Genomic DNA, 18,797 nt, shown 5'->3' with positions numbered 1-18,797 from the left:
GCTCCACCACCACCGACATCTACATGTTGAATTCATTGGACACTTTGTGACTTCTTGAGACCCCTGTGACATCGCTCACACAACCACGTCCTTTTCCTCATTTGGCTTCCATGACCTCACTCTCTCCCTATCGCCTCCCATCACCTCCTCCTTTTCTGCTTGCTCTTTCTGAGATACTTTCTGGGAAGTTTTCCACTCACAGCAGGTTTCACTCTTTCTCAGAGCACTGTCCTTATTCGCTGCTCTTCTCAATTTGTATCCTTCCTGAGATGCCTCTTCCGTGCCTGGAGCTTCTGTTGGCAAGCCAATAATCCCAATTGACTCCTTTGCCACACACCTCTCTTCTAGCACTGCATCTGTTTATCCAGACTCTTGAGGTTAAACGTGTTCCCAAACAGGCTTTTGATATTTACCCCAAGTCTCCTCTACTTGTTTTTCTTCTCTCCTCAACTGATGCCCATTTTTCCTGAGCCAGAAATCTGCACCCCATTTTTATTTTTGGTCCCTCATCTTTCATCCTGAAGTCCAATTCAACATCAGGCTGTCTCTTCTATCCGCCCTTCTTTCATTTCTCATTGCTAATGCTTTCATTTGCTGCTGTTTGCCGAGAGCACTGAAACAGCCTCTTAACTGTTGACTCTGTTTCCAGGCTGGGAGGACCACAGAGGTAGCTCACGGAATCAGAGGAGCAAAGAAAAGGACTTTGGCTTTCTGGCATTTCTGGGAGCTTTTTAAATACTGGGAATATACGGGTCACTCAAATCATGTGATATGTTGCTATACCTTGAATTCTGGTCTTATCACTTGATGCGCCATCATTTTTTATGAGAATCACACATCTGAAGCAAATATAGCATTGCCAGTCATTTGTGATTTTCCTCTAGTATAATGTATGCCATCTTCTTCTTCTTTTTGATTGCATTTAGTTATTTTAAATGTGCATTTATTTACTTTTTGGCTGCACCACACAGCATGTGGGATCTTAGTTCCCCAGCCAGGGATCAAACCTTCACCCTCTATACTGGAAGAGTACAGTCTTACCTGCTGGACCACTGGCGAAGTACCTGTCATCTTGACTTGGCTGTTGCTTTTTTATTTCATGAAACATCACTGCTGATATGGAAGACACCTCCCTCAATTTGGATTTTCTGTTCTGGGTATTCTTTAACCTTGCCTGCTAAGTCGCCTCAGTCATGTCCAACTCTTTGCCCGCTATGGACTTCAGCCCCAGGCTCATTTGTCTGTGGAATTTTCCAGGCAAGAATATTGGAATAGGTTGCCATTTCCTACTCCAGGGCATATTCCCTTCCAGGGATCGAAGCTGCATCACCTGCGTTATCAGCAGATTCTTTACTGCTGAGCCACTGGGGAAGCCCGCTTAGAGCAAAGCACTGCCGTAATTCTAGTTTGCCCATCTGCCTCTTCTTCAGTCTGTAAATACCTCTCTGAGACATGGTCTTATTGGATCAATGGCAGCATAAGAGAGTGCTGAAAATGAGGACTCTGGAATCCTGAGTTTAAATCCAGACTTCTGAGAATTAGTTCTGTGATCTCAGGTAATTTACTTTACCTCTTTGTTATGAGACTTGTCACATGTGAAAATTTGTCAAATGTGAAATAGGGATTATTGTGAAGACTGGCCAAGATAATCTAAATTGCACCATATAGTGTCTGGAACAAAATAAGCTCTCAAAGTTGTTAGTTATTCTGATTATTTTTTTCCTGTAATTTACTGAACCATTCTTCTTATTGCTGAATGCTTGAATTGCTTCCATTTTTCTCTTTTTGTTATTGTAGCTAACATTGGTAGAAAATGTAAATAAATAATAAGCAGTGACTAGAACTGGGATTATTTCTGTGTCTTTATATCTGAAGTCAACAAATTGATGTAATTTTTCATTTATGTTTGAAATAGTTGCTGAAAAATCTTTCGTATTATTTGTGATCTTTTCCATACCACACAGCTCATTGGGCCTTCCAAAATTAAGTATTTCTATTCTGCAAAGCCATTGGAAGAGAAAAGTGTAAAGGAAACATACAACAGATGAGTTCCTGCTCCAGTGATGGGTGGAGAGAAAGTGTTGTAACTTTGTTTCTCCGTTTGGATTGTTCCACTCTTAGATGGGAGAACTTGAGGTTTGGAAAAACACCTGACCTTGTTTCTGCTGTACCTTGGTCTCTATCCCAAATAAACCAGTTTGTAAACAGAGATTGAGAGGCACAGCTTCTTCTAAGAAATGGGCTAAGGGAAAGTCCATTTGAGGGGTTGGGACTCTACGTATTGACATGATTCTGGCTTCAGCCTCTGTCTCAGTCCATTTAGGTTGCTCCAACAGAATACCATAAGTTCAGTTCAGTTCAGTTGCTCAGTCATGTCTGACTCTTTGCAACCCCATGGACTGCAGCATGCCGGGATGCCCTGTCCATCATCAAGTCCCAGAGCTGGCTCAAACTCATGTCCATCGAGTCGGTGGTGCCACCCAACCATCTCATCCTGTCATCCCCTTCTCTTCCTGCCTTCAATCTTTCCCAGCATATCATAAACTAGGTGGCTTTAACATGCAATTCTCACTGTTCTGGAAGCTGAGATGTTCAAAATCAAGGTAGCAGGCCAGTTTTTTCCTGACGAGAGCTCTCATTCTGTTTTACAGATGGCTGCCTTCTGTTGGTGGAGAGAGAAGGAGAGATCATTTCTCTCATGTCTCTTTTTGCAAGGGCACTAACCCCATTCATGATGACCTCACCCTCATGAGCTAACCACCTTCCAAAGGCCTCACCTCCAAATATCTTTGTTTTGGTGATTAGGTTTCATATATGAATCTTGAAGGGTCACAAATCTTCAGTCCAAAGCGATCTCCTTCAGGAGGTGAAGGATAGGAACTCTTCTGAGAGGAGGTCTCTGAAAGTGGAGATGTGGTCTCCAGAGACAATTACATTTTGGGCATGATGCCATCAGCTCATGTTACAAAAGCAGGATGTATTTACAGCTGGAGTTTCAACTGCTACTGCTAAGTCACTTCAGTCGTGTCCGACTCTGTGCAATCCCATAGACGGCAGCCCACCAGGCTCCCCCATCCCTGGGATTCTCCAGGCAAGAACACTGGAGTGGGTTGCCATTTCCTTCTCCAATGCAGGAAAGTGAAAAGTGAAAGTGAAGTCGCTCAGTGGTGTCCGACTCTTAGCGACCCCATTAACTACAGCTTACCAGGCTCCTCTGTCCATGGGATTTTCCAGGCAAGAGTACTGGAGTGGGGTGCCATCGCCTTCTCCGAGTTTCAAAGGACCTACCAAAAGAGGTATGATATTCATCTCTGCCCTGATGGTACTAAGTAGCAGAGCTGAGATTTTATCATTGTTTCTTGTTCTTATTAGTAAATAATCCACCAGTAAATAAGATTTTTATGCTTAACCAAAATCTATCCTATTGTAATTTATTGAGTTTGCTTTAGTCCATGTTAGAGTGGAATGGGATGAAGATAAAGATGAGTGATCTTCAGCTTTGGTAGTTCCCTTAATATATTCTTTTTTATAGTAAAAATTGTACTGTTAGAGAGTGTTTCTGTTTTCTCCAAGGTTCAGTTCAGTTCAGTCGCTCAGTCGTGTCTGACTCTTTGCGACCCCATGGACTGCAGCACGCCAGGCCTCCCTGTCCATCACCAACTCCCAGAGTTTACCCAAACTTATGTCCATTGAGTCGGTGATGCTCCAAGGTAAGTAGCCTCAAACTCATTTCATCCATCTACAAAGTTTCAGTTTTAGCTCCGTGTAATGATCTGCGACTCTCCTATGCAGTCTGCTGTTGGTCACAAGCAGTATTTTGGATCTCTTCTTTTCCAGGTTTGCAAATCAGCATCGTAGCCTCAAAATCAGTATGAACATTCACTTTCCAACTATATGCATCATCCTGGGTGGGTTATCTTTGTTTGTGCATAAGTTTTGCTGGGTAAAGTTCTATTAGTTTCCTCAGAACAAAGATCCTGAGATGAGAACATTCATCTGGGGTTCAGAGAACAGGGTGCAGGGAGGTACTGTGCCTGGGGACAGGCGTGGACCACCTTGATAAAAGCGGTCAAGGTGGTTAGTGTCAAAGTTTCAGTGACCAAACTCCAAAATGTGGAGTATATTTAATATCATTTACATGTGGAGTATGTTTTTACTCCTTATTCATTCTTAATTACAGGTTAGCTCATCTATGGAAAATCTTTATTCACTTTTGTTTTTGGCAATGGTTAACGTAGGCTGTAAGTCTCCCCTTGACTGTGGTCTTCATTATATAATATTTATTACCTCACTTAAAAAGAAACATGGGCATAAATATACTACTATATACAAAATGGATAATTAATGAGGACCTCCTGTATAGCACAAGTGGGTTTTCCAGGTGGCGCTAGTGGTAAAGAACCTGCTTGCCAATGCAGGAGATGTAAGAGACGCGGATTCAGTCCTTGGGTCTGGAAGATCCCCTGGAGGGGGGCATGGTGACCCGCTCCGGTATTCTTTTTTTTTTTTTTTCTGCTCCGGTATTCTTGCCTGGAGAATTCCATGGACAGAGGAGCCTGGCGGGCTGCAGTCCATGGTGGGTACGAAGAGTCAGGCACAACTGAAGTGACTTAATATGCATGTATAGCACAGGAAACCCTACTCAATACTCTGTGATGGCCTGTATGGAAAAAAAAATCTAAAAAGGGGATATATGTATATGTATTCAACTGATTCACTTTGTTGTACATCTGAAACTAGTACAACATGTAAGTCAACTATACCCTAATAAAATTTTTAAAATCAAGAAGCATATTTCTTTCCTCTTAAATTATTATTCAGTATTATTTGATTTTTTATTTATCTGCTCTGTTTATTTTTTATCTGCTCTGTTCAGTGTCCTGATGATTCTGGCATTCTGCCATATTATGTTAATTTTTGTTAAGGTGAAGTTGAAGATCAAGGTACCATTTTCCAGCTTTGATTCATAAGAAATAAGAAAATAAATAAAATTATCACATGTCTAAAAATAAATAAATAAAAACCACAGAAAGAAACAACAAACATGAGATGAATTCATGTTTAGATTATATTCTAATGCTTTCCAGAATTTCACACCTTGTTATGAGGAGAAATGGATAAAAATCCTTTGATTTAAACAACATGAGTGAAGTGCTTATTTGTTTCTGTAAAGCCTCTCAACACTTCAAGAAGATTTTATAGTTCTATGGAAGAGTGAGTTTGCTTGCTAAGCAATTATGGCCAAGGCATATTTCCCAGATTCCTTTGCAGTTAAATATGGTCATGTGATGGAGTTCTAGTCAATAGAATGTGAATGGTGGTGAAGGGTGCCATTTCCAAGGCTGAGCCATATACTCTCCAGCTCTTTCCCTTTCAGAGTCAACCTTGGAGGGAAAATCGTGGAAGACAGTGAAACCACAAGAGAGGTGGAGCATAGATCAGAGTAATTGCTTGAAGGATAATCTTCATCCGAGACATCAATTTCAGAATTTTCATGAGCAAAAATAAAGCTCAGTTGCATTAATCTGAGTTTTGAGTGTTGATCCATTTTATTTTTAGCAGTTTTTAATTTTATACAGTTTTTAAAGGTAACTTTTCACGTACAGTTATTATAAAGTATTGACTATATTCTCCATGTTGTATGATACATTCTGGAGGCTATCTCACACCCAACAGTTTGTATCTCCTACTCCCACACATCTCCCTACTGGTTGTTCCCCTCTCCCCACTGGTAACCACTGGTTTGTTCTCTATATCTGTGAGTCTGCTTCTTTTATGTTATATTCACTAGTTTGTTGAATTTTTTAGATTCTACATATAAGCGATATCATACAGTGTTTGCGTATCTCTGACTGACTTATTTCACTTAACGTAATGTCCTCCAGGTCCCCATGTTGCTGCAAATGGCAAACGTGTACTCTTTCTTACGGCTGAGTAGTAGTCCACACGTCAGCTTCTTTATCTGTTCATCTGTTAGTGGACACTTGGGTAGTTTCCATGTCTTGGCTACTGTGAATAATGCTGCTGTGAATATTGGGGTATGTATGTCTTTCTGAATTAGTGTTAGTCTTTTTTTCTCAGATAGATGCCCAGGAATAGTTTATCTGTTTATCTGCTGGTAATTCCTTAACCAATACGCTGCTGCTGCTGCTGCTGCGTCGCTTCAGTCGTGTCTGACTCTGTACGACCCCATAGACGGCAACCTACCCGGCTCCCCCGTCCCTGGGATTCTCCAGGCAAGAACACTGGAGTGCGTTGCCATTTCCTTCTCCAATGAAGGAAGGTGAAAAGTGGAAGTGAAGTCGCTCAGTCGTATCCGACCCTCAGCGACCCCATGGACTGCAGCCCACCATGCTCCTCCATCCATGGGATTTTCCAGGCAAGAGTACTGGAGTGGGGTGCCATTGCCTTCTCCAAACCAATATGCTAGGCCTGGGTTTTTGCCTCAGATTTTGCCACTGCGTTAACAGTGGTTTTACCACTGTTAAGACCATGAGCTTTGGAATCGTGTAGACCTAGGATGGAATCTCCTCACTAGCTCTGCAGATAATTTAACTTCTCAGAACTTCAGTTTCCTCATCTGTAAAATGGAGACATAATATCTGCTGTTTGTGAAGGTTAAAGAGAAAGTATTTTCACAGTGCCAAACATATAAATATTTTCTATTTCTATTTTTTCTCATCTTTTTTACTTTAATGGAAACTGGTTCTAATCTAGAGGATTTTAACAATCACCTCTATGATCTCTGTGTTATTTATGATCAGATAACATGCTATGCAGTTCCATCAATATGGTTATTTTCTATGTCTTCTCTCTGTATAAACATTCCTTTCTTTATCTGGGGGGAAAAAACCTCATTCTTAGGTCTAGCTCAAAAATTACCTCTTGTGATATTTTTTGTTTTGCAAAAATGGCCACAGCAATATTTCTGATCTTATAAGCTCTTCTGGAACTTCACTATTTCCTCATCAGGCAGTGGACAGGATTTTGTGACCATGTCTTAAATAGAACGTAGCAAAGTTGATGTTGTATGACTTCTGAGACTAGGTCATAAGTCATATGGTTCCCACTGACACTTCTTTTCAGGAAATTCACCCTTAAAGCCCAGATACCATGTAGTAAGGGAGCCTAGGTAATGTGGAGTTGTTACAAACAGGTGGTCTAGCTAACAGGCAAGGTGATGTCCCTGGTAGGAATCAGCATCAGTCTTCAGAAATGTGAATGAATGAGCTTTCAAACAGCCTCAGCTGACACAGAGTAGAGCAGAGGTGGGCTGTTCCCATTGAGTCCTGACCAAATTGCAGATTCAGGAACAAAATAAATGTCATCATTGTTTTAAGCTTCTAAATCTTGCAGGTAGTTCATTAAACAACTATGAATAGCAAAAACACCTCCTCTATAAAACCACCCTGACAGCCTCCTGGTTTTCTCCCTTGCCCAGAACTAATTGCTTTTTTCTTGCATTCCCTCAGCATTTTATTTGTTTCATGAACATTTAACACTTTGTTAAAGTTTATTAAAATTTTGAGGACAAGGATCAGAGCTTATTCTTTTTTGTATTCCTTGTACGATCTAACACATAGAACATAGTCTCGAGCAGGTACTGAGCAAGGGTGTATTACATGATAGTCGAGTTTATGTTGCCATTCTTTATCAGAGCTATTATGCCCCATGTAGGAATTTCCACACTATATTAACTTCTGGGGACACATACATCAAACAAGCTGCATAAAGTTCAGGGGCAGCGATGACCATCTGGGAATTTGTGATGAGAGTAGAAGGGAAAAACCACCAGAAAGACATGAGAGGATGTCCAGAAGTTATTAAGCAATACTTGCTGTCTTTTCTGGTACTCTATATAGCAATTTTAACACGTGCTGTCAGGGGGTTTCAACGTCATGGAACCCCTGATTACCCTGACCAGAGTATCTTTTGCAGAAGGAAGTATTACAAATGTCATGAGCTCACCGTGACTTTCAATGCTACTATTTTCAACTAGATCACAATATGTTCTGATGTACTTAGGAAGCACAGTTCTCATTTTCCATAGCTATTTCCCACATTCTATCATTACCAACTTTGGTACAAGGAGATATGTGTTTATTTCAAGAGCTTCAGGATCACTTTTTTTCTCATAAATGGAATGAATATTCCACTGAATGTCTAGGGACCTAATTTTTCATCTTGCTCTCCCATTGGCTGGGTGTGCGATGCTCAAGAAAATTTCTTTTTTTTTCTTCAGGTTTCCATTTCCTCATTTATGAGATGAGATAAAGATTAATGGTCTCCAAGGCCATGTCCAAGTCTAGCTGTAACCATTCTATAGCCCAAAAGATAACATTATATATATATATATATTTACAAAAATTCAGATGGAAACACAACGTGTTTAGAACTTCCTGATCCATAAACAAAATTGAGTGGGTAGGGAGCATTAGGGGGCTTCCCTGATGGCTCAGGGGCTTCTCAAGTGGTGCTAGCATAAAGAACCCACCTGCCAATGCAGGAGACATAAGAGAAGTGGGTTCAATCCCTGGGTCAGGAAGATCCCCTGGAGGAGTGCACAGCAACCCACTCCAGTATTCTTGCCTAGAGAATTCCATGGACAGAGGAGTCTGGCGAGCTGTAGTCCATAGAGTTGCGAAGAGTTGAATATGACTGAAGTGACTTAGCACACACTTGTGGCTCAGACGATAATGCAGGAGACCCAGGTTGAATTTGATCCCTGGATCAGGAAGATCCCCTGGAGAGGGGAATGGTAACCCACTCCAGTGTTCTTGCCTGGAGAATTCCATGGACAGAGGAGCCTGGTGGGCTACAAGCCCATGGGGTTGCAAAGAGTTGGATACGACCGAGCTGCTAATATACTTAGAGAGCATTAGGATTCTGAAATTATGGCTACCTTCTCAGTGATTGCACAAAACTAGCCTGTTCATCAGCTATTTTTTTTAATGGGTTGAAACAATAATATATTTTAACTGCTCAGAAATGATTACAGAGAGGCACCATACTGAAGAAGAAATCCCAACAGGGCTACTGGGGGTAAGTCTTTCATCTGTCATATCAGATTCCTCTGTCTGTGTACATTCACTGTGCTGTAAGATTAAAGATGTTTCTATGACCCCTTTAGAGCTCAATCCATTTGAGGTTTGTCTTAAAGAGACGTGAGCAAAGGTTAAAAAATCACCCTAGGGTTGCAGTTTTAAACAACAAGAATATCCAGCAAGATGATATAGGTAACAAGAAGCCAGCCAGGATTACATTATTTTTTCCCTGGTGTGTTATTTGAAGGTATTCTCTGATAAAACAGCACAGAATTTGTCTTCCTATGACATTTTCCCAATTTTTCTGGGTGGTCAATGAAGGGGAACATCGCCACCATTGTTTTTTCTCACCTCATCTAGGAGATTTTTCTTTTTGTTATTTTTAACGCTCTACTCTAAATTAGAAATGTGTTTCTAGCTCTTGGATTTTGCGGTTACTAATAACAAGAAATGAAATGCCATTTTGTTTACAAGTCTTATAATAACAGGAAATGACATGATGAACTAGATGGCAGGTACGTAGCATCGATTTTGTGGCACGAGACTGTTTCAGGTTTGATTGTACACCTTCAAAACCACGTCATCTTTGCCCCATGTCTGTTCCTCATTGCTCCACACTCATATATGTTTATGGAACATTTGTGTGTTGCCCAGAGAATCCCATGGATGGAGAAGCATGGTGGGCTACAGTCCATGGGTTGCAAAGAGTCAGACACGACTGAGCGACTTCACTTTCACTTCACTATGTGTTTTATAGCAGTTGATGGTGATTAAAATAGTTTAGGTTCCAAGAGTGAAATTGAAATGATGTTTTCCAGGGCTCAGAACATCCCCCTAGCAGCACGAGCACAGTGGACTCTTTTGTGCCGGGAATTGGGGCCAGGCTTATTCTGCTACTTCTCCCCATTTTTTGATCTTGTTAAGGTTGACTTCTACCTATCTTCTGGTATTTTTCCCACAAAAATAAAATTCTTAATTGCACTCATTTTCACCAGTGACTGTAAAATGTTTACAATCAACCCCACTTGTTAAGAAGGAAGCAGCCTTTCCTTCCCCTCTATTCTTGGAACAAACAGAATAAAAACAACAAACAGAATAGGTACTAGAAATATTGGACTAACTAAAAAGAGATAATGAGTTCAGTGTTAAATGGTGTCCTCAAATATAGTCCTTCATTTAATTTAAAAGTGCTGTGTTATTCTAAAACACATCTCCCTCTTTCCCTCCCCTCTCTCATTGCTCTGGACATTCTTTTACAGTGGAGAACTTTCCATGATAGAATTGTCATCATATTCATGTTAGGTATGAGTTATTTCAGGGAGAACGAAAGATTAATTGGCCAGAGGCTGGGGCAATCTTTATTATTTATTCTTTCAGTTCTTGCATACGTGCATGCTAAGTCACTTCAGTTGTGTACGGGTCTGTGTGACCCCATGGACTGTAGCCCGCCAGGCTCCTCTGTCCATGGGATTCTCCAGGCAAGACTACTTGAGTGGGTTGCCATGCCCTCCTCCAGGGGATCTTCTCCACCCAGGGATCAAACTCACATCTCCTGCATTGACAGGTGGGTTTTTACCGCTAGTGTCACTTGGGAAACAATCCTTAAATACTTAGTAAATCATTTTCTCGATTAAATTTGTTTGTTAAACACGGTAGCTTTGATAAACATTGCACAAGCATATAGTCGGGCTTTCCTGGTGGTTCAGATGGTAAAGAATCCGCTTGCAATTCAGAAGACTTGGGTTTGATCCCTGGGTCGAGAAGATCCCCTGGAGTAGGAAATGGCAACCCACTCCAGTATATTTGCCTGGAAAATCCATGGACAGAGGAGCCTGGTGGGCTGCAGTCCATGAGGCTGCAGAGTCAGACATGGCTGAGCTACTAACACACTCACACAAGGATACAACAATGCAGCTTTTCTTATTGTACTATAATATTATATTTGAGTTGGTTTTTAAATCAATGGAAATCTAATTGGTCCTCAGAGATGCGCAGGCAATTCCCATTTTGTGTGTGTGTGTGTGTGTGTGTGTGTGTGTGTAAGGAGGGCAGGAATTGAGGGGAGAGGCAGTTCAGACCCCTGGATCCATCTGCATCTAAAGTCATATATATGTCCAAGATTTTCAATTTCAGGAGCCTATACATTCCTTTTCTTACCTGAACTGGTGTGAATTGGGTTTCTGTTATTCCTGTGAAAAAAAGAGAATATAAACTTAAAAAAGTATATTTAGAGGGCTGAAGAAAAGCTAAAGAGTAGGTAATAGGAGCCTCCAGAGACCAATCCAAGAAGCGGGGAGACTGGGTAACATGTCATGTCATCACATGTCAGGCGGCAGGGGCTCTGTCCAGAAGCTTGACTTGGAAGCCAGGACAAACTCCCAGGGAACACTCTTAGCAGCAGTGGGCAGAGAGGAAGGTGTGCTGCCAGGAGCTGGGGAAAGAGTGGGCGGTTTCCTTTTTCCATAAAAGGGGCTCCTATCCACTTTGGTTTGAAACCTTGGCATCAGCACTTCCGCCCCCCTCTCCTCCCGCCGCAGCCCACACATCCAGTCATCCTGTGCTGTGAAGTCTCCTTCCACAGTTCCTCTTGGACTCATACCTTCCTCTGCCTTCTCACTGCCAGCAACTTGCTCCAGGTGCCCACCAGTCCTTTCCTGGCACCCGTAAGGGCCTCCGTGCAGCTCCCGTGCCCACAGTCTTGACCTCTGTCATCTGTTTTTCATTCTGTTTCCAGATTAGCCCCAAGGCTCAGTTCTGATTATAAAACAGCCACACGTGGTCAGAAGGCCTTGGATCAGGGATCCAGGACAGCTCTGACTTGCTTGGAATCTTAAGAAAGATGGGGAACCTCGCTAGGTTTGGGGCTCTAATCTTTTTTTTTTCCCTAAGATTTTAAAATTTATTTTAGTTTTGGCTGTGCTGGGTCTTCGTTGCTGGGCGTGGACTTTCTTTAGCTGTAGCTAGCAGGGCTGCTCTCTGGTCACAGTGCACAGGCTTCTCACTGCGGTGATTTCTGTTGTTGCAGAGCACAGGCTCTAGGCACTTGGGCTTCCATAGTTTTGGCACACGGGCTTTGTTGGTCCGCAGCACATGAAATCTTCCCCGACCGGGGATCAAACTCGTGTCCCCTGCATTGGCAGGCAGATTCTTAACCACTGCACCACCAGAGAAGCTGGGCTTCAATCTTTGAAGTGAGAGGTGCACCAGGTGCCTTGACATTCATGGCCTCTACATCATTTATAAAAAAAATCCCAGCCCTAATTTAATTCTTTCAGCTGTGACTGCTCTAGCATACGTATACCTTCAGTTCAGTTCAGTTCAGTCGCTCAGTCGTGTCTGACTCTTTGCGACCCCATGAATTGCAGCACGCCAGGCCTCCCTGTCCATCACCAAATCCCAGAGTTCACTCAAACTCACGTCCATTGAGTCGGTGATGCCATCCAGCCATCTCATCCTCTGTTGTCCCCTTCTCCTCCTGCCCCCAATCCCTCCCAGCATCAGAGTCTTTTCCAATGAGTCAACTCTTCGCATGAGGTGGCCAAAGTACTGGAGTTTCAGCTTCAGCATCATTCCTTCCAAAGAACACCCAGGACTAATCTCCTTTAGAATGGACTGGTTGGATCTCCTTGCAGTCCAAGGGACTCTCAAGAGTCTTCTCCAACACCACAGTTCAAAAGCATCAATTCTTCAGCGCTCAGCTTTCTTCACAGTCCAACTCTCACATCCATACATGACCACAGGAAAAACCATAGCCTTGACTAGATGGACCTTTGTTGGCAAAGTAATGTCTCTGCTTTTCAATATGCTATCTAGGTTGGTCATAACTTTCCTTCCAAGGAGTAAGCATCTTTTAATTTCATGGCTGCAATCACCATCTGCAGTGATTTTGGAGCCCAGAAAAATAAAGTCTGACACTGTTTCCACTGTTTCCCCATCTATTTCCCATGAAGTGATGGGACCAGATGCCATGATCTTTGTTTTCTGAATGTTGAGCTTTAAGCCAACTTTTTCACTCTCCACTTTACTTTCATCAAGAGGCTTTTGAGTTCCTCTTCACTTTCTGCCATAAGGGTGGTGTCATCTGCATATCTGAGGTTATTGATATTTCTCCCGGCAATCTTGATTCCAGCTTGTGCTTCATCCAGCCCAGCGTTTCTCATGATGTACTCTGCATATAAGTTAAATAAGCAGGGTGACAATATACAGCCTTGACATACTCCTTTTCCTATTTGGAACCAGTCTGTTTTTCCATGTCCAGTTCTAACTGTTGCCTCCTGACCTGTATATAGGTTTCTCAAGAGGCAGGTCAGCCACCATGGAATACTTTTTGTCCCTGACTGCCTCCATCCCCTTCCTTGGACATTCCTACCCCTGTTCATTCCTACCTCTGTTCATTTCACCCTCAGACTTTTGTCCACATGGACATCCTATCCATCCTCCCAGTCTAAGTGCTGTCCATGAAACTTTCTTGAACTTCCAGCTGAGAGCCAACTCAGCCCATCTTCTCTGTCAGGATGCTTTGCTATGTCCTATTGTTGTGTGTATATGCTAAGGTGCTTCAGTTGTGGCACATTCTCTGTGACTGTAGCCTGCCAGGCTCCTCGATCCATGGGATTCTCCAGGCAAGAATACTGGAGGGGGTTGCCATTCCCTACTCCAGGGAATCTTCCCGACCCAGGGGTTGAACCCACATCTCCTGTGACTTCTGCTTTGCAGGCAGATTGTTTACTGCTGAGCCACCAGGGAAGCCCTGAGCATACATCAAGCCTTCTGCCGAATTATAGCTCAAGGATCGAACCTTGGCGGTATTCATCATTGTAGCCCTTAAGGCATCCAGTGCAGCAGTTAGTTCTCAGTAAATGGTTGAGTAAATGAAAACGCATTCTTTATTCCTGTGTGGCCAATTCATCTTGCAAAGCCCCTGGGAGGAGCCTGACGTTGTAGGTCTGTTGAATCAAATTATAGAATAATAATAACCATAAAGGGCCTTTAAAATTCCTGCCAAGTATCACTGGGGAAGCATGACCTCATTCCAGCCTGGGTCAACCAGTTGTCAACCATGCTGAGTGTTAGTGAGAGTCTCATTCAGAAACCTTCTATAGCTCCACACTGAGACCAGTCTAGCCAACCTTCTCCTCACTCTTTGCGAGATAAGAATAAGCTTGTTCCGGACAGAAAAGGGTGGTCTCCTTCTGGTTCAGATCTTGACAGTGGAAACAAGGATGGAAAGGCTAGTCCAGAAGAATAAAGAGATAAAAAGAAGGAAGAAAAGTGTGGGGGAAAATGGTAGCTCAGACAGTAAAGAATCTGCCTGCAATGCAGGAGACCTGGGTTTGATCCCTGGATTGGGAAGATCCCCTGAACAAGGAAATGGCAACTCACTCCAGTATTTTTGCCTGGAGAATCCCATGGACAGAGGAGCCTGGCAGTCTACAGTCCACAGGGTCACAAAGAGTCAGACATGACTGAGTGACTAACACACAAGACAAAGAGTATATGGAATATGGAGATGACAAGGGTCCCATAATCCTTTTCATAGCAAGATGACTGACTATAGATCTGTTGACATGTTGTGGTGAGACAGGGATGGACAACACCAGATCCTGGGGCCAGGGGCTAGAATTATGTGGCTCTCTCCCACCTTACACAGTGAACCTTGAGACCTTCCTCCGGAATGCTGGCTTTCCTGCAGGGCTGAGGGGAAATGGGAAGCTGTACTTGGGTGAACCTTCGCTTCCTCCCCATTGGCTTCCCCTCTCCACCCACAGCAGCTTAAATCATTAAAGTCCCGTGTAATTAAAATTTCATCCAAGTTCCACCAGTTGTGTTTGCTGGCCACAGTGAAGTGTATAAATATCTTAGAAAGACATAAAGACAGAGGCTGCTTCCTGTCCGCGGTTTGCCCCGCACACAGGATGCTGTCTGTCTGCTACTGTCTGCAATCAACAGCCCAGGGAAGCCTGAACTCTCTGCTCCCACCAGCCCTGCTCTCACCGGACCTTTGTCCCGTAGCTTCATTTTTACACAGCTCAGGTCTGAGGGTCTTTGCTGTCAGTGGAGTTGGCTGGCTTTGCTCTGCTCATTACAGGACCTGAACTCTTGTTCTCTCCACTTCTCTCTCTCCATCTCTCTCTCTCCTCTCTTCTCTTTCTCTCTTTCCATTTAGGTTTTGATCTCTTACTTTTACACACATTTATATTAAAATATCTAAATAAATGTTCTTGATGCAAAGAGCCAACTCATTGGCAAAGACCCTGATGCTGGGAAAAATTGAGGGCAGCAGGAGAAGTGGGTGACAGAGGAGGAGATGGTTGGATGGCATCACCAACTCAATGGACATGAGGAGCTCTGGAAGACAAGCTCTGGGAGACAGGGAAGCCTGCAGTCCATGGGGTCTCAAAGAGTTGGATACGACTTAGAGCAACAACAAATAAATTTTCATTCTCTCATTTAACTAGAAAACTGAAGTTTTTCTCTCTTTCCCCCATCCTCTATGACAACATCAGGTTAATTTCTCTGAAACAGATTGGTATCGCTATTTCATTGCTCTGAAAGGTTCTCGTTGCATAGTGGTTTTGCATTACTTACGAGATGATGGTGAAGGTCCGTTCACTGGATGACGAGTGGTGAGCACACATCTCTTGTCAGGCACTGTCAGGGGCTCTCCTGGCACAGATTCTCCAGGGAAGCTGCTGTGAAGGGATTAGCTTGCAGATTGGTCTCTAGTGTGCGGTTCTGCAGACCTGATGTCATGGGCAATGTGTGTCTCTAAGTCAGACCATACATTGCATGGTGTGGGGTATCTTTGAATTGGTGATGACTTTGCCGTGGCATCACCATATCTGAGATGTTTGTGGCAGGTTTGGGGTCAGCCTGTGTCTTAGGTTGGGTTCCCATGTAGCCGATCATGAGACAGGGATGAGAATGCAAGTATTAATAATTTATCTGGGAGATGGTCCCAGAGAAGAAGGGGATGAAGCCACTAAAGAAGGCATAATGAAATCAGAGACCTGTAGGTAACAGGTCTGGAAGCTATGCAGAGCGGGCCTTGGACTTACCCCAGCTGAGGCTCCGGGCAGCTGGGCATCATCTGACCTGTGTCCCCAGACATCATTGCTGAGACCCTGGCACCGCTGATGTCCCCAGATGTGAGTGGTGCCAGGGTCCTGAAGCGATCATACATCTTGCTCACCTGTATGTCCTATGGTCAGTGACACGGGCCAGTTCAGCTCTAGACAGAGGGCGAGGGCTGAGGGGGCGCAACAGAGGACAGAGGGATGCGCGGTAGCAGGGAGACCCCCTGTTTCTGGCTTGTGGAACCCCCTGTACAGTTGATTCTCATTATTTGCGGGAACATTTGCTAGAGTCCCTGTGCACACCAAAGGAGGTGCACTGAACCATTGCTTCAGAAGGAAACGTACCTGTGGGTAGTGAGTCTACAGACTAATGCCCAGCCTTGTTTGATGTGTTTCTGTTTAAAGACGCTGTCTATAATATGCACTGTTCATTAACCTTGGACTCAAGGCCAACTGCACTTTAATTCACACCTGATGAAGCTTGTCAACACACTTTCTCCGATAAGGCCCATCCCAGCCTTTTTGCTCTGTGACACGAGATAGCACTATGTTTTGGGGCTGTTTTAAACAACAAAATCACCAAAATTAAGCACAGAAAATGTGAAAAGTGTGGCACCAAGTAGACCACAAAAAGGCACCTGTTTGTATTGTGAGAACTGAAATAAGAAGGCAGTGCCTTGCCTTGTTAGACCCCTGCTGGGAACACGTGCATCGGGCAACTTGAGTTTTTTGCTGTGCTGTGTCCTAAAATGATTGTGAAAGTGCCTTGAGTTTCACTGATTGTGGGGTTACAGAAAAATTTTATTGAGTACTTTGTGTGGTTAGTAGCTAAGTCATGTCTGACTCTTTGTGACCCTGTGGACTGTAGCCCTCCAGGCTCCTCTGTCCATGGAATTCTCCAGGCAAGAATACTGGAGTGGGTTGCCATTCTCTTCTCCAGCGGATCTTCCCTACCCAGGGACTGAATCCATGACTCCTGCATTGCAGGCAGATTCTTTACCGCTGAGCCACCAGGGAAGCCCTTTACCGAGTAGGTGAATTTAAATGATAGAATCTGTGAATAAGGAGGATTGAATGCCCTTGCCTTAGGATAAATATGGTAAAACCTACCATAAGGCTTAGTGGGGTATGTCAAATTCCACCACACAAACTATGGCCTGGTGTTACTGTGGGGATAAAGAAGTGACTAGGGCAGGCCTGTGCCACCAGTCGAAGTCTGTTCAATAGTTGCTGCTGCTGCTGCTGCTAAGTCACTTCAGTTGTGTCCGACTCTGTGTGACCACATAGACGGCAGCCCACCAGGGCTCCCCTGTCCCTGGGGTTCTCCAGGCAAGAGCACTGGAGTGGGTTGCCATTTCCTCCTCCAATGCACGAAAGTGAAAAGTGAAAGTGAAGTCGGTCTCTCAGTCGTGTCCGACTCGTAGCGACACCATGGACTGCAGCCCACCAGGCTCCTCCATCCATGGGATTTTCCAGGGAAGAGTACTGGAGTGGGGTGCCAGTGCCTTCTCTGGTTCAATAGTTACCCGTCCTTTAACAGTTGTTTAAAAACACCAGGAGGTAATGCTCCTTAACAGAGAAATCTCTTTGAATCAGAACAGTGTGTCTCTGGCAGATTTGGATTTTCTTGGTGATACCAGTGATACAGAGAAGTCAGTACCTGAATTAGATGGATATCCATATAATTAATACATGAGTATATTTCAGGTCACTTTTTTTAATGTGTTGAACATGAAGGAAGAGGCTTAGAAATATGAACTGGCTTGGGAATAAGAAAGGCAAGTAAGAGATAGTAATTTGTGCAAGTAAGAGAGTAAATAAGATAGAATTTGCAAGTGTGTACCTATCTTATATATAAAAATAAAAAATTAATATTATCTATCTATCTATCTATCTATCTTAGATGTAAGCTAAACCCACCAGGGCTGATGCTATACTTGCTGGAAATAATGGAAAGCACTAGGAGAAAGGAACTAGGTTTTGTGGCTGATTTAGCCATTTCTAAATGGCATAGAGTCGGGTAAAACTGGCTAGAAAATTAGAGAAATGAAAGCGCTAAATATGTTTCCTATTTCTTGCGAAGGATGTTCGGTTGTTTTTGTCCACTCTCTCTCTCTTTCAGTTAATTATGGCCCATGTTTGATTATGGCATGGAAGAGAAACTGAAGAATGATTTCCGGATAAATTTTGCGGCTAACATGGTAATACGTGGTCATAAACATCACCTGTGACTTTTTGTTCTTTAAATTCTACTAAGATAGAGTCTTTCACTGTATTTCAAAATGAACGCTTGCATTCATTGATTCATTCACTTGTGGTTCACGCACTGAGTGTTCATTCTGCCCGACACCCTTCTGGGTATTTGGAATATGATAGTGAATTAAACCTAACTCTTTCCCTATGGAGCTTACTCAGTAGCTGAAAGAGACAGACAATAAATAAATACACACATAAAACAGAATTTCAGATGCTGGTAACAGCAATGCAGAAGCAGAGCGGCTAAGGGAATGGGGCTCCTTTGGTACGCTGCTTCAAGTCTTCACGGTCCTCTCTTTTCCCCCAACTTCTGCCATCAAGACCAGTTCTGGGGACTTTGGCCAGCTGTGCCTTTCCTGATACTGAGTCTGGGACACTCCATGGAAACCAGCTTTATTCTCAGACACTGTTGTTGTTCCGT

Source organism: Bos taurus, chromosome 20, assembly GCF_002263795.3.
Source record: "Bos taurus isolate L1 Dominette 01449 registration number 42190680 breed Hereford chromosome 20, ARS-UCD2.0, whole genome shotgun sequence".
Taxonomy (NCBI): Eukaryota; Metazoa; Chordata; class Mammalia; order Artiodactyla; family Bovidae; genus Bos; species Bos taurus.
This window is presented reverse-complemented; position numbering follows the sequence as displayed.